The sequence below is a fragment of the Saccostrea cucullata genome, unplaced genomic scaffold (genome assembly GCF_032062105.1).
Source record: "Saccostrea cucullata isolate Sc308-1 unplaced genomic scaffold, CSIRO_AGI_Scuc_v1 ctg5246, whole genome shotgun sequence".
Lineage (NCBI taxonomy): Eukaryota > Metazoa > Mollusca > Bivalvia > Ostreida > Ostreidae > Saccostrea > Saccostrea cuccullata.
Genome location: NW_026930294.1, coordinates 1 through 15,495, shown reverse-complemented (window position 1 = coordinate 15,495; position 15,495 = coordinate 1). Strand labels below are relative to the sequence as shown.

The 15,495-nt window shown below is 34.3% G+C and overlaps 1 long non-coding RNA gene and 8 other non-coding genes across 9 annotated transcripts; 6 read left to right on the top strand and 3 right to left on the bottom strand.

The window, feature by feature from the left end:
* Window positions 1-3,096: 3,096 nt before the first annotated feature.
* Window positions 3,097-3,169, bottom strand: Trnar-ccu (transfer RNA arginine (anticodon CCU)). The gene has a single exon. It is a non-coding gene; the product is annotated as a tRNA-Arg (tRNA).
* A 1,710-nt stretch (window positions 3,170-4,879) lies between these two features.
* Trnam-cau (transfer RNA methionine (anticodon CAU)) lies at window positions 4,880-4,966 on the top strand. The gene is given in 2 exon segments: window positions 4,880-4,916; window positions 4,931-4,966. It is a non-coding gene; the product is annotated as a tRNA-Met (tRNA).
* An 891-nt stretch (window positions 4,967-5,857) lies between these two features.
* On the top strand, window positions 5,858-5,930 carry Trnak-uuu (transfer RNA lysine (anticodon UUU)). The gene has a single exon. It is a non-coding gene; the product is annotated as a tRNA-Lys (tRNA).
* A 2,375-nt stretch (window positions 5,931-8,305) lies between these two features.
* Window positions 8,306-9,414, bottom strand: LOC134283614 (uncharacterized). The gene is made up of 3 exons (XR_009995508.1): window positions 9,262-9,414; window positions 9,045-9,116; window positions 8,306-8,914 (listed from the first exon to the last, which is right to left on the bottom strand). It is a non-coding gene; the product is annotated as an uncharacterized LOC134283614 (long non-coding RNA).
* A 1,293-nt stretch (window positions 9,415-10,707) lies between these two features.
* On the top strand, window positions 10,708-10,794 carry Trnam-cau (transfer RNA methionine (anticodon CAU)). The gene is given in 2 exon segments: window positions 10,708-10,744; window positions 10,759-10,794. It is a non-coding gene; the product is annotated as a tRNA-Met (tRNA).
* Window positions 10,795-10,939: 145 nt separating this feature from the next.
* On the bottom strand, window positions 10,940-11,012 carry Trnar-ccu (transfer RNA arginine (anticodon CCU)). The gene has a single exon. It is a non-coding gene; the product is annotated as a tRNA-Arg (tRNA).
* A 668-nt stretch (window positions 11,013-11,680) lies between these two features.
* On the top strand, window positions 11,681-11,753 carry Trnak-uuu (transfer RNA lysine (anticodon UUU)). Its single transcript has one exon. It is a non-coding gene; the product is annotated as a tRNA-Lys (tRNA).
* A 580-nt stretch (window positions 11,754-12,333) lies between these two features.
* On the top strand, window positions 12,334-12,406 carry Trnaa-ugc (transfer RNA alanine (anticodon UGC)). Its single transcript has one exon. It is a non-coding gene; the product is annotated as a tRNA-Ala (tRNA).
* A 1,139-nt stretch (window positions 12,407-13,545) lies between these two features.
* Window positions 13,546-13,632, top strand: Trnam-cau (transfer RNA methionine (anticodon CAU)). Its single transcript is given in 2 exon segments — window positions 13,546-13,582; window positions 13,597-13,632. It is a non-coding gene; the product is annotated as a tRNA-Met (tRNA).
* The last annotated feature ends 1,863 nt before the right edge of the window (window positions 13,633-15,495 follow it).

Sequence of the window (15,495 nt, the reverse complement as noted above, 5' to 3'; positions counted from 1 at the left end):
GAGTCAATGCTCACTAGGAATACTCCCGCTCTGATATGGATATACAATATCATGTTGATAAACGGTGTGGGTATATGCACGGATATATAGGAATTTGACATCAGATTCATATAAGAATAAATTAACCATAAACAAGCCTCAACATAGTATGTACTAAAATTTCAAGCATTTGTTATGAGTAGTTGCTGATAAAACTCTCGGTCTGTCAAAATTTTTAATTTATGAAACGAACAGATGCACTGACAGACAGGAAATGTTGAAATCGGATTTTCCACAAAAATTGATCCCAGTTCTAGCATTTTTCATGAAAGAGTGTACTAAAATGTCCAGCTTCTGCGATGAGTTGTTGCTTTGAAAACTGTTATAAAAATTTGTTATGTATGAAATAGTCAGACGCACAGACAAACAGGAATAAATCCCACTGTATGGTATGCATCAGAGAAGATTGTGTTAAAATTTCAAGCATCTGCAATGAGTAGTTGCTTTGAAAACTGTGACGGAAATATGTTATGTGTGAAACATGTATGAAACGGAAAGTAGGGCCTTCTCACCAGAAAAACTATTGTGATGTATGAAAACCCTAGCACCACCTGTTCAAATGTTATGAATGTTTTTTTAAAAAAGTATGCATCCCCACAATTAGTAGTTACTGTTATCCAATAAAAGGTTTGTTACAAGAATTACATGTATGAAACTGACAAACGCACAGACTGTTCAAAAGTTATGACATCAGATTTAAGATTTTAAATAATATGGCAAATTCTAAGGAAGGTTGTGTTCAAATTGTAGGTATCCGATGAAGAGTTGCTGAGAAAAATGTGACAAATGTAAAGTATGAAAGCCCTAGCCCTTACCGTTCAAAAGTTATGTCCAAGGTAAAAGTATTTTAAAAGTAGACCAATCTCAAAGGTCAAGGTCAAAAGTCAAATTGATTGGCATGCCTATGAGAAGGCTGTGTCAAAAATACATATTAGAAGTATGAGCAGTTGCATCAAAAAGCATCAAAATTTGTTAAGGTACGGCTAAAGTGAAAGTTTAGTTTTTGTGTAAAAATGTGTCAACACACAAGGTCAAGGTCAAATCTCTCCTTCGGAGCGGGGGTATAATGAAATGTCTTGTTACAAGAATTACAAACGTAAAATATGAGTGTCCTAGTTCTAACCTATCAAAAGTTATGACCAAGGTTATTTTTGAAAATAGGTCAAACTCTAAGGTCATAGTAAAAAGGGTAAAAGTTGTTGATATCCAGTGAAAGATCTTGTCATAAAAATTACAAAGGTTTTTCACTTACACAAGACCTTCCTTTGGATACCAACATTTTTTACCTCTTGACATTGACCTTGTAGTCTGACTTCACCTGTAACATTTGAGAAACTTCAGCCTTTGCCAAAAGCTCAAGTTCAAATTTGTTGGTATATCAAATGGACATTTTTGTTATGCTCCCGCAAACAAAGTATTAGGAGTATGAAAGTTTTTGTCTAGCATCAATTGTTCTGGTTACCTTGCAAAAACTTTAACCTTGCCCATTTTTTTTTGTGTAAAAGTGTGTCATATTTCACAGGTATATTTCTTGTGACAAATTTGGTGGTGCCCCAAATAATTATGACCTCTTGTCACTTTGGAATACACACTTTTACAATTTTGAAAGCCATAGCACCTTTTATTAAATACCAAAATTTTGATTGAAAGGTTAATGTTTTTGCGGTCTTTAACCTTGTAGCCATAACTTTTGAATGAAGAGAGGCTTTCACACTTCACATATACCCCCGATCTTTATGACAAGGCCTTTCTTTAGAAACCAAAAACTTACATATTTCACAGGTCTTTTATTTACGACAAGAACCTCCTTTGGATACCAACATTTTTGACCTCTTGACCTTGACCCTGGAATTTCACTACACCTGTAACATTTGAGAAGCTTAAGTTCAAGTTTTGCCATAAGCATTTGCCATAAGTTTCACAAACACATCTTTTTTTCGTTATTGCTTTGACAGGTCACGTTTCATTATTTGATTTTTTATACATGAAACTGAAAACAAAGCATGTCATTGAATTTTCTTTATGCAAGTTCAAGTACGTACTTAAATGTACATTTGTTGATTTAAATGAATTCAAACTTTGTTTCTTAATAATTGTACCTGAAGATTTTGAATTTATCTACTTATAAAAGCTTTAACCTTGGACATAACTTTTGAACAGTAGGGGCTAGAACTTTCATATACTTTACATTTGTAAATTTTTTTTTGTCAATTCCTTTCATTGGATTCATAGAAATTTGACCTTTGACCTTAGAGTTTGACCTATTTTTTTACTAAATTATTCTATTAACACCAGAGGTAGGATCAGGTGCAAAAGGGGAGTGCACATCCGCTAGAAACCGATACAACGTCATGATTAGGCATACGGTAAACTCCGTAGACAATACAGTGTGTTAATATTGGTCAAACAGTTGATATGAAAAATAGCTGCAGTCCGCATTCGAGCTTATAACATATTAAATGCTGACAGGATCAGTCTTCTGATCTAATAACTAACGAAACGTTGACTTTTAAATATCGTTGGTATTTCATCAACCTGTTTATCTTGCCTCGATTTAGAAATGTTTGTACTTGCAACTTGTACTTTGCAAATGTTTATTCAGCTTCATATCTAAGTGTCAAGGAATATATTTATTGCTATTTAAATGAGGAGAGTTGACGATAGAAAAGTTTATGTCGTCTCGTTTATCACTACGTTTGTTGGTACCTCTGTTATCATTAATACAATTTTTTATTAAATTATTCGTGAAACAAAAGTGCCAGGCTTTGTAGTGTCACTGTATTCGAGTTCAAAGTGATATATCGAATCAACTCAGGAATAAAATTGAAAGTTGTTAATTGATAGAACATTGTCCAAATAAAGAACAGCATTCAAGCTCATGAGTCCAATATAAACTGGGAGCAAAACAAACACCAACGATAAAAACATCAGAGATGGGATCAGGTTTCATCACATCAAGCAAAAATTCCATAATCAATAGCCTGTATAGACTACAAGAAATTGAGAGGACGTTTGTTGGTGGCCTCTGCTATCTCGTGAGAGATAAAATAAATGGAACACCTCCGGCGGGACTCGAACCCGCAATCCCCGGCTTAGGAGGCCGGTGCCTTATCCATTGGGCCACGGAGGCATTAAGTGTATTGATATTAAATGCATAGAAATAGCTTAAAATACGTAAGAAAACATGTACATAGGGAATTTCAAAAGTTGCAAAGAAAGTGTCCCTTATACCCAACTGTTTTCCTACAAGCATACTTTTCAACAAAAGATGAAAGGTGGTAGTTTTGTGTAAGTAATCTCAGCATTTTGACTTCTTATAGGTGATGTATAGCCAGGTTTGTGGACGCTATGCAAATGAATGAAAGCATTTGTACGTGAGTATTTGAATGCATTCTGCTTTTTAAAACTCAGGTGACCTTTTGCTATCCGTTTTTGTCCGTCGTCGTCCATCGTGTGTTAACATTTGAACATTTTCAGGTTCTTCTCTGAAACCGCTGAACCAATTTCAACCAATTTTGGCATATAGCATCTATTGGAAAATATAAAAAGGAACAAAAGTTCTAAATTTCATGGTCCCTGCCCCCCTGACATAAGTGCAATTTTTAAAAATCTTCTTCTTTACTCCTGGACATCAAGCAGTCAAACTGTTTGCATGATTGTAATCAGCATTCAGTCCTCTGCCAAAATCGTTAAATTTATTTAACTTTTATCAGAACAAATAGTATTAAAGTTACTTTATGAACGTAAGCTGCAAGTTGAGATTTCAATCCATGTCTGTCTGTCTGTGTGTCTAAGCTTTCTCGATTAAACTTGAATTGGCTTCATGAAATAAGTTATGCCTCCAGAGAAACAAAAGCAGACCTGCTTCTAGAAAGGCAAAAACAAAAGCAGATCTGCTTCTAGAAAGGCAAAGACAGTTACATTTTCATAGATATGTATGTTTTTTAAAAAATCTTACGCAAGGAAATAGCCAATCAAAATGAACTTAGTCAATTCTTAGCTCCATATATAGAGAGACAATTTCTTTTTTGTTTTTATTTTTTGGCATCTTTGTTTAGGCAGTATAAAATTTGAACTAAATGATTTACTAGAAATATCATAGCTTTAGAAGAATTATCCCACTGAATTAAAGGGAACTCTTTTCTTAGGTGCGCATGATGCAACTTCCTGGACGGTGTGTGGGCTGTTTGTCAACATGTAAAAAACTACGTGTATGATCACTGATGCTGAATATTTTTCTCCTCTTTGCATCAGGATAAAATGCCAAACCCATAATACGCAAACCTAAAGAGAAAAAATGAACCTAGATTAATTCAATGTGTTTCATTCGTTGCTGCATAGAATTGAATTGCCCATTCATCTGAGGAAAGCGTACATTGGATGTTTGGAAATTAATATAGTTTTCATAAAATTTACCCATACTATAACGAAGACAAAAATTACTTTGTAATATCATACGGGATTTCCAATGATAAGAAAAACAATAGATTTCTCAGTCATTAGCTAAATAATTCCAGCTATTCATTCTTGTCCAGTCACTTGTTTTCAATGATATTACAAGGCGAGAGTTGACAGAAAACATTTGAATTGGACAACCCCTTCTCTCAAGGTGAAATCAAAGAATTTCATTTTATCATGTTCTTTAATGAGGCGACTCATAATAAAGGTAATGTATTTCTCTAACTTTCTTGATGTAACTAACAAATTTCACTGAAATGGACTATTTTTTATCATAGAAAATGTGCATATATTCTGGGTACTTTTGGAAAGTCTTTAATTCTCAATTTAAACAGGTTTCGGTTGAACATTGTGTTCAAAATGTGTGCTAATCGGGTCATGTGCCTCGGTAGCGCAGTAGGTAGCGCGTCAGTCTCATAATCACACAAGGGCCATCTGAAGGTCGTGAGTTCGATCCTCACCCGGGGCATTCATTTTAGTTCCCTTTTTATTTTGTTTTTTAGTATCCCAATTAGCAAAAAATTCCATAATCAATAGCATGTATAAACTACAAGAAATTGAGAGGACGTTTGTTGGTGGCCTCTGCTATTTGAAGAGAGGTAAAATAAATGGAAAACCTCCGGCGGGTCTCGAACCCGCAATCCCCGGTATAGGAGGCCGGTGCTTTATCCATTGGGCCACGGAGGCATTAAGTATATTGATATAAAATGCATAGAAATAGCTTAAAATACTTAAGAAAACATGTACATAGGGAATTTCAAAAGCTGCAAAGAAATTGTCCCGTATATCCAACTCTTTTCTTAAAAACACACTTTTCAACAAAATATGAAAGGTGGTAGTTTCGAATAAGTAATCTCAGCATTTGACTTCTTAAAAGTGATGTATAGCCAGTTTTGTGGTTGCTATGCAAATGATTGAAAGCATTTATAAGTGAGTATTTGAATATTGAAATAAGTAGAGGAATTATTCGGGTTCAAATGTCAGATTCGAGACTAACTGCAACCCCTTAAAGGACTGGCTTTACACTATAAAATTATAAGTTCAAGGTTTAGATAAATACAAATTATCAATGCAAGACGGCTTTCTCGATTTTGTTCATCGTGTTATTTTAGTTGATCATTCGAATAAGGAAGAAGATTGTAATAATTCAAAATATCGTTAAAGACATTCCTTAATAGAAAGTTTTCTTTCAATTCAAAATTTCTTGAAAAGCAATACCTCAAATTTCAATGGAATTGACTTTTTTGAGTGGTTTAAATCGATCACATTTCCAGGTTGGCATACGGTCAAAAATGATTTGTTTTATACTATATATGTACAGGTACTAGGTAAAAAAAGATTTACAGTATAAGCGATACAAGCCCGCGTAGCTCAGTCGGTAGAGCATCAGACTTTTAATCTGAGGGTCTTGGGTTCGAGTCCCAACGTGGGCGCAAATATTTTCTTTGATAAAAGTCCTTTTGTCCAAATATCAAGAAAGTGGACAAAACATAAGAATCCCACTTTATTAAAAGCAATCAAGTAGCCAATGCAACGGAATTGCGGGCATGATGAACATTTTATGTACTTTTCATTCAGATCTGATATGGGTATATACTGTACAAGCTTTCATGGTCCTTTCAGTGGTTTATGACAAGAAAATTGGCTGATACTTCTTTATTGGAGGAGGGAGTGGTGAGTGAATGGGGTAGGTGGATGAAAAGGGGAAGGTTTTGTGGTTTAATACCCTATCCCGTCACACTACATTTGTTAGGCCTTTCAACTAATTTTTCAAATTGCACATATGGTAAAAAACATTGTATAGATAGATTTACAGGTACATGAAATTATCAAAAAAGATAATAACTTATGCATACATTTAATTACATCATTAAAAAGTTTAATTATTTATATATAATTGACTTTTCCGATGTTATGTTTAAGGACAGGTAACTCAGGTGTGAAAAATGACCAACTTAGTGCCGATTTATGAGTTATTGTTTATAGGAATGACATATAGGCTGCTTCAGCATTGGTATTGTTATATACACAAAAGGGTTCCTTACATTGTTTTGTACACAAAAAGTTTTGACCAAGAGAAAGAGAATGCCTTCACTCTACCTGAAATAACAGGGTCAAATGAATGGGGAACAGACTATATTCAATAGTTTTAACTCTCTTTGACGATTATTATAAAGAAGAAAATTTAATGTCATGTTTTTTGTGTTCGCGCTTTTTCGCTTCCTGTTTAAATATATATATTTTTACAAGTAAATGCAACAATTGATCATCTCATTTGTGTTACTAAGCACGAAGGGGAACGACCTAGTATAAAAATTTAATTAGGTTAGAACTGAGAAGGAGGGTAGATTTCACATTTTATTTCAATTAAAAAATTTTAATTATATGCAGTAAACCGATGTCCCAACTATACAGAAAATAAGTTTAACATTGGTGCTAAATTTTAAAACCACTGGATTCTACTGAGAGCAAAGAAACACTTGGGAAATGCTAAAAATTGCATTGCGTGTAAACAGTTAGATACCCCCAGCCTGCTCTAAACAAATTTCAGCAGTGAGTTATCGTTCATAACACCGACCCGTAGCGGCAGTTGAAAGGCCTACATTTGTTGTCATATTCAGTGTATCAAAGACAACTATCAAATTTTCGAAAGAGGATTTTCTGTCAAGACAAATGATAGCCTGAACCCCGTCCAGTATTCGATTTTCCATCATTTGCTCCTGTAATCTCTTTGGTTCTTCGTGGATCGGTTCTCCCATTTGATATCGATGACTTTGTACTAGAAGAAATTGATCCATAATGGTTTCAAATTTAAAATCAAAGTTCAACACCTGATCCTCATATTGTACATCTCTTCAACACACATTTCGTATGTATGGGGAATTAGCCCAAGTGGTAGAGCGCTCGCTTTGCATGTGAGAGGTACCGGGATCGATACCCGGATTTTCCATCTTCTGAATGCATTCTGCTTTTTTAACTTTTTTAATAACAAATACTATTAAAGTAACTTCATGAACGTAAGCTGCAACTTGAGATTTCAATCCATGTCTGTGTGTCTAAGCTTTCTCGATGAAACTTGAATTGGCTTCATGAAATAAGTTATGCCTGCAGAAAAACAAAAGCAGATCTGATTCTACAAAGGCAAAGACAGTTAAATTTTCAAAGATATATAGGTATTTTATAAATCCTACGCAAGGAAATAGCCAATCGAAATGAACTTAGTCAAATTTTAGCTCAGTATATAGAGAGACAATTATATCTTTTTCATTTTCCATTTTTGGCATCTTTGTTTAGGCCTACGGTACAAAATGTGGACTCTTTTACTTTAGAAAAATTATCCCACTGAATTAAAGGGAACTCTTTTTTTAGATGTGCATGATGCAACTTCCTGGACGGTGTGCGGGCTGTCTGTCAACATGTGAAAACCACGTGTATGATCACTGACGCTGAATATTTTTCTCCTCTTTGCATCAGGATAAAAAATGCCAAACCCATGATACACAAACCTAAAGGGAAAACCCAGACAGCATTAGGGTATTGGCCCAACGTTGGCCCAACAATGTTGGTTGTGTTGGGCCAATGTTGGCAATTTACGTTGGCCCAATGTCCTACTGCTCATTGGCGCGCCGTTGGCCCAACATGTTGGGTCTACGTTGGTACAATACTGTTTGTTTATTTGTCAACGTTGGTACAACGTTATTCCAACATATACAACGCCAACGCAATAATTTGGTAACGTTGGCCCAACGTTGGACCTCAGTTCAAAATTTAATCATGACGTTGGTCCGACGTTGGTCTAACATTGGTACAACGCTTTTGTTGAAATGTCAACGTTGGTACAACGCTATTCCAACATACCAATGCTAACCAAATATTTTGTAACGTTGGCCCTACATTGGACCTCAGTTCAAAATATAGTTATTACGTTGGTTCAACGTTCATACAAAGCTGTTTCTTGAAATATCAATGTTGGCACAATTATTCCTGAATACAAAGGTCTTACAAAATTATTTAAATTCTGTAACTTTTATTTCCCAGATTATACGACACAATTAATTTCACCAAGTTTGGTCAAATACTTTTTCCTCCTAAAATGTATCACAATATATTCTTTGCCATTTCACTTTCATTAAAGAATTCCATGGAATGTAACTAAAAGGAGGAAGGGGTAGAAAGTTCAAGGTTTCTCATTCCACATCACTATGTCCACTACTAAATATTGCTTTGATATAAGAGTCTTCAAGTTCTAATTGTAGAGTTTTGGAAGGTCATATTTGAATCATTTATCACTTTTTCTGTTGTTTATCTGTTCTTAGAATCCATGTTTTCCCACACAAATAAATCAGTCCCTTCCATATACAGAAAATGCCACATCAATAGCCTCAGAGTGAAGAAGGTTTTTCCATCCCGCCAATTCCTGTGAACGTTAAGATCGTCATCAATTAAGATAGTATATTCAAATGTTCATCAGCATCACACAAATTTTTAAAGCAATCCTTAAGATTGAATTTCAGAATTATTAATAACAAATACAAAAAAAAACTTACATTTCACTGGTTAAAATTCTTGCGTTCACTTACAGATCAGGACATATCTGCTTTGTTCAAGCCCACCAATACCTTTAAAAGTAAAGATCGTCATCAATTACAATTGTTTAATCAGCACCCCGGTACCGATAATTTGAAAGCCTACATGCAGGTCATTACAATGTTGTGCATTTCACATTATGATTATTTCAATAACAAAAACAAAAACTATACTTACATTGAAAGGATTAAAATTCTTGCGTTCACTTAAACAGACTCATACGCTTTGAATTGTTCAAACAGGCGGTTAAAAAATAACTGTTTCCTTGGAGACCTATGAGTCACCTGCCGAGCCAGTGAATTTCACCAGTGACCTATTTATTTTGGAGCCCAAAACAAAGCACTTTAAATTTGATTCAATGATGCTAAATATAGAATCTACCAAGATACAGAATTACTATACGTAATTCACAGACTTATAAGGATTGTCTCATAATTTCCATTCAAAATATATAATATAGATCAAATGTTTATATAATGAGTTGATTATTACATTACCATCGATTTACTACAGATAAACCTAAATTGAGGAATACTTTTCTCAATATTGGGCCAACGTTGGACCAGCATTTCATCTCAAACATTACATGCTACCTGTACGTGTAATCACAATATTCCTACTATTGGCCAGTTCAGTCCAGCACGCCCAACACAGAGCAATGCATCATTAGATTGTCAACATTTATTAACTTGGGCCAACGTTGGGCCAACATTGAATAACCAACAATAAGTGGCCACGTTTTGTGTCAACATGTACTCAGTTAGACCTCCGTTGGGTCAACATTTCATACCCAACACACAATGGTCTTGATCCATGTCAACATTTACTCGGTTGGACCTGTGTTGGGCCATCATCTTAATGTCCAACACAAAGTTGCTATGTTACTCGTCAACATGTTACTACAACAGGCCAACATTGGGCCAATATCACATGCCCAACACCGTTGGTTTAGCTTTTATGCCAACGTAAGTGAACGTTGGACCAACGTTGGGCCTACATTTGTTCCCCAACGCCAACACTCTACCAACCATGCAACCAAAAACCAACGTTGGCTCAACGGAGTCATGCTATCTGGGTAAAATGAACCAAGATTAATTCAATGTGTTTCATTCGTTGCTGCAGAGAATTGAATTGCCCATTCACCTGAGGAAAGCATAATTGGATGTTTGGAAATATAATTCTGACAAATTTTACCCATACTATAACGAAGACAAATATTACTTTGTAATATCATATGGGATTTCCAGTGATAAAAAAACAATAGATTTCCAAGTCATTAGCTAAAATAATTGCAGCTATTCACTCTTGTTCAGTCACTTGTTTTCAATGATATTACAAGGCGAGAGTTTACAGAAAACATTTGAATTGGACAACCCCTTCTCTCAAGGTGAAATCAAAGGATTTCATTTTATCATCTTCTTTAATGAGGCAACTCAAAATAAAGGTAATTTATTTCTCTGATTTTCCTGATGTAACTAACAAATTTTACTGAAATGGACTATTTTTTAAAATCAACGAAAATGTGCATATATTCTTTGTACTTTTTGGAAAGTTTTTAATTTTCAATTTAAACAAGTTCAGGTTGAACATTGTGTTCAAAATGTGTGCTAATAGGTGTCATGTGCCTCGGTAGCGCAGTAGGTAGCGCGTCAGTCTCATAATCACACGAGGGCCATCTGAAGGTCGTGAGTTCGATCCTCATCCGGGGCAATCATTTTAGTTTCCTTTTTATTTTGTTTTTTAGTATCCCAATTAGCAAAAAATTCCATAATCAATAGCATGTATAAACTACAAGAAATGGAGAGGACGTTTGTTGATGGCCTCTGCTATCTCGTGAGAGGTAAAATAAATGGAAAACCTCCGGCGGGACTCGAACCCGCAATCCCCGGCTTAGGAGGCCGGTGCCTTATCCATTGGGCCACGAAGGCATTAAGTATATTGATATAAAATGCATAGACATAGCTTAAAATACGTAAGAAAACATGTGCATAAAGAATTTCAAATGTTGCAAAGAAATTGTCCCGTATATCCAACTCTTTTCCTAAAAACACACTTTTCAACCAAAGATGAAAGGTGGTAGTTTCGTATAAGTAATCTTAGCATATTGACTTCTTAAAGGTAATGTATAGCTAGTTTTGTGGGTGCTATGAAACTGAATGAAAGCATTTATAAGTGAGTATTTGAATATTGAAATAAGTAGACGAATTATTGGGGTTCAAATGTCAGATTCGAAACTAACTGCAATCGCTTAGAGGGCTGGCTTTGCACTATAAAATTATAAGTTCAAGGATTAGATAAATACAAATGATCAATGGAATACGACTTTCTCATCATTTGTTCATCGTGTTATTTTGGCTGATGAAGAAGATTGTAATAATTCAAACATCGTTAAAGACATTCATAAATAGAAAATTTGTTTCAGTTCAAATTTTTTTTAAAAAGCAGTACCTCAAATTTCAATGGAACTGACTTTTTTGAGTGGTTCAAATCGTTCACATTTCCAGGTTGGCATACAATAAAAAAAGGTTTGTTTTATAATACATGTATATATGTACAGGTACTAGGCAAAAAAGATTTATCGTAACTGAGGATACAAGCCCGCGTAGCTCAGTCGGTAGAGCATCAGACTTTTAATCTGAGGGTCTTGGGTTCGAGTCCCAACGTGGGCGCAAATATTTTCTTTGATAAAAGTCCTTTTGTCCAAATATCAAGTGGACAAAACATTAGAATTCTACTATATTAAATGCAATCAAGTAGCAAATGCAACGGAATTGCGGGCAAGATGGACATTTTATGTACTTTTCATTCAGATCTGATATGGGTATATACTGTACAAGCTTTCATGGTCCTTTCAGTGGTTTATGACAAGAAAATTGGCTGATACTTCTTTATTGGAGAAGGAAGTGGTGGGTGAATGGGGTAGGTGGATGAAAAGGGGAAGGTTTTGTGGTTTAATACCCTATCCCGTCACACTACATGTGTTGTCATATTCAGTGTATCAAAGACAACTGTCAAATTTTCGAAAGAGGATTTTCTGTCAAGGCAAATGATAGCCTGAACCCCGTCCAGTATTCGATTTTCCATTATTTGCCCTGTAATCTCTTTGGTTCTTCGTGGAACGGTTCTCCCATTTGATATCGATGACTTTGTACTAGAAGAGATTGATCCATAACGATTTCAAATTTAAAATCAAAGTTCAACCCCTGATCCTCATATTGTACATCTCTCTAGCACACATTTCGTATGTATGGGGAATTAGCTCAAGTGGTAGAGCGCTCGCTTTGCATGTGAGAGGTACCGGGATCGATACCCGGATTCTCCATCTTCTGAATGCATTATGCCTTTTTTACTTTTTTAATAACAAATACTATTAAAGTAACTTCATGAACGCTCCGATCTGACATTTTAATCCATGTCTGTCTGTGTGTGTGTCTAAGCTTTCTCGATTAAACTTGAATTGGCTTCATGAAATAAGTTATGCCTGCAGAAAAACAAAAGCAGATCTGCTTCTACAAAGGCAAAGACAGTTAAATTTTCAAAGATATATATGTATTGTAAAAATCCTACGCAAGGAAATAGCCAATCGAAATGAACTTAGTCAATTTTTAGCTCTTTATATATAGAGTCGATTTTATTTTCATTTTTCATTTTTGGCATCTTTGTTTAGGCCTACAGGATAAAATGTGGACTCATTTACAAGGAATATCACAGCTTTAGTAGAATTATCCCACTGAATTAAAGGGAACTCTTTTTAAGATGCGCATGATGCAACTTACTGGACGGTGTGTGGGCTGGTTGTCAACATGTGAAATCCACGTGTATGATCACTGATGCTGAATATTTTTTTCCTCTTTGCATCAGGATAAAATTCCAAACCCATAATATGCAAACCTAAAGGGAAAAAATGAACCAAGATTATACTAGAATTCAATGTGTTTCATTCATTGCTGCATAGAATTGAATTTCCCATTCACCTGAGGAAAGCATACATTGGATGATTGGAAATGTAGTTTTGACAAAATTTACCCATACTATGACGAAGACAAAAATTACTTTGTAATATCATATGGGATTTCCAATGAAAAAGAAAACAATAGATTTCCCAGTCATTAGCTAAAATAATTGCAACTATTCACTCTTGCTCAGTCACTTGATTTCAACGATATTAAAAGGCGAGACTTGACAGAAAACATTTGAATTGGACAACCCCTTCTTTCAAGGTGAAATCAAAGGATTTCATTTTATCATCTTCTTTAATGAGGCAATTCATAATAAAGGTAATTTATTTCTCTAATTTTCCTGATGTAACTAACAAATTTTACTGAAATGGACTATTTTTTAAATCAACGAAAATGTGCATATATTCTTTGTACTTTTTGGAAAGTTTTTAATTTTCAATTTAAACAAGTTCAGGTTGAACATTGTGTTCAAAATGTGTGCTAATAAAGGTAGGTGTCATGTGCCTCGGTAGCGCAGTAGGTAGCGCGTCAGTCTCATAATCACACGAGGGCCATCTGAAGGTCGTGAGTTCGATCCTCACCCGGGGCAATCATTTTAGTTCCCTTTTTATTTTGTTTTTTAGTATCCCAATTAGCAAAAATTTCATGATCAAAAGCATAATTGTAACGGGAATCCCGGCAATAATAAATGGAAGAATATTCTGGTTTCTTTCATAATTTATATATCAACAATCATTGGCTCTGAAATTAATATAAAACATACAATAACATTATACTGATACAATAAATTATAATACGTGTAGTAGATATACATAGGAATCATTATTCAAATAGTGTCATAAATAAATATTTCACTCTATAGCATGTTGTTACACTTTACATATATTAAGGGCAATAACTCTTACAAGCTTAATCTTTAAAATTACCTTCCACAATCGTGAAGAGTTATCTTTCATATATAACCAAAATAATAAAAACAGTAATGCATACCGGTTTGTGGAACCAAGTCCATCTGACATACTGTATGGATCTTTCAGATATGGTGTTACTCTATATTAATAATAAATAAATTCCTAAAGATATGCTCTTTACAATAACTCTGTATTTACACAAAAATATTTCTTCTGAAAATATTTACTTATATACATTTAACGAGGCCCGATCTAGTTGAAAATTACGAAAACGGAATGATGAAAAATTTTAATTCTTGGAAATATACTTGTATGTTTTATGCTTAGAAAAATTAGAAAGAAATTTTGTTAACTTGCCTTTATTGTAGTGAAATGGGGGCACTGTCAAGATATGGACCATTTTTCGTGTTTTTATACACAATTACATACTAAAACTATTCAATAAACAAAGAAATTTACAAATTTTAAAAAAATACATGATGAAATTCTTTATTTTTCACATATATCATGCAATTTTCATTCTTCTTATAAAACATGAAAAGAAAATTGGAGGTAGCCTTTATTGCAGTGAAAAGGGGGCATGTCAAAACACAAAATTTGGATTTATTCTATCCAGCTTCGTATTTTATACGTCGCAATGGGTTTACATAACGCCAACAAACGATTACAATAATGTATTAGTTTCTAAAAAAATAAATAATTCTTACATTATGAAATAATTTTCTCGCCATGCTTTATTTTTCTCTTAACACGCGACGTTGTTTTACGTGGAAAAGGGGTAGAGGGAGGAGGGGGGGGGGGGGTAACGGCGACAAAATTGCAATTTTTACTGATATCATGTAAGATATAGAAAAATAAAATATATCGGCGGTTCAATTTAAATGATTTATAGACTTATTTTACTTTTTAAAACTGAAGATAGCCCATGCATATTTAAGTCCGCAATAAAAAGAGTGTGCATAAACAATTCAACATGTTCAAGGAGAAAGACTAAAATCGTTTACTTTTAGTTGCAGTGCTTGTTTTTTTAAACTCACAAATTGAAATAAAACAGAATAAAATTAATGAATCTGTACCAAAAGATTTATCCCTCAAAATTTATTAGGTTCCAAAGTTGTTTATTAATTTGAATATTTAAAAAAAAATGATAGAAATGCCAGCTTTCAATGCATATTCTATAGAGTTACCAGGTAAGCAAGATCAGCGAAACATTTTAGCGCAATTGGACGTCAATGTAACTGTGACGTTATTGTGTTCAACTGTGACGGCAGTCAAGGGTATTGTGACGTGCCTGAGTCGACGCTGCGTTAAAACGTATGCGCAGATCAAGTAGATCGGGCCTCGTTAATAGGATCTGAATATATTAACTCATATAGAATTATCAGATTTATCAACATCTGATCTAGACATAAAATATTCTATATACATAGTTTTTACAAAGTATCAATATTCTTAGTTTCTTATGTATATCATAATTCATATTTTAATATAGATTAAAATGTTAAAATATTAGTACTTACATGTTTCTGTACTGTCTCTGT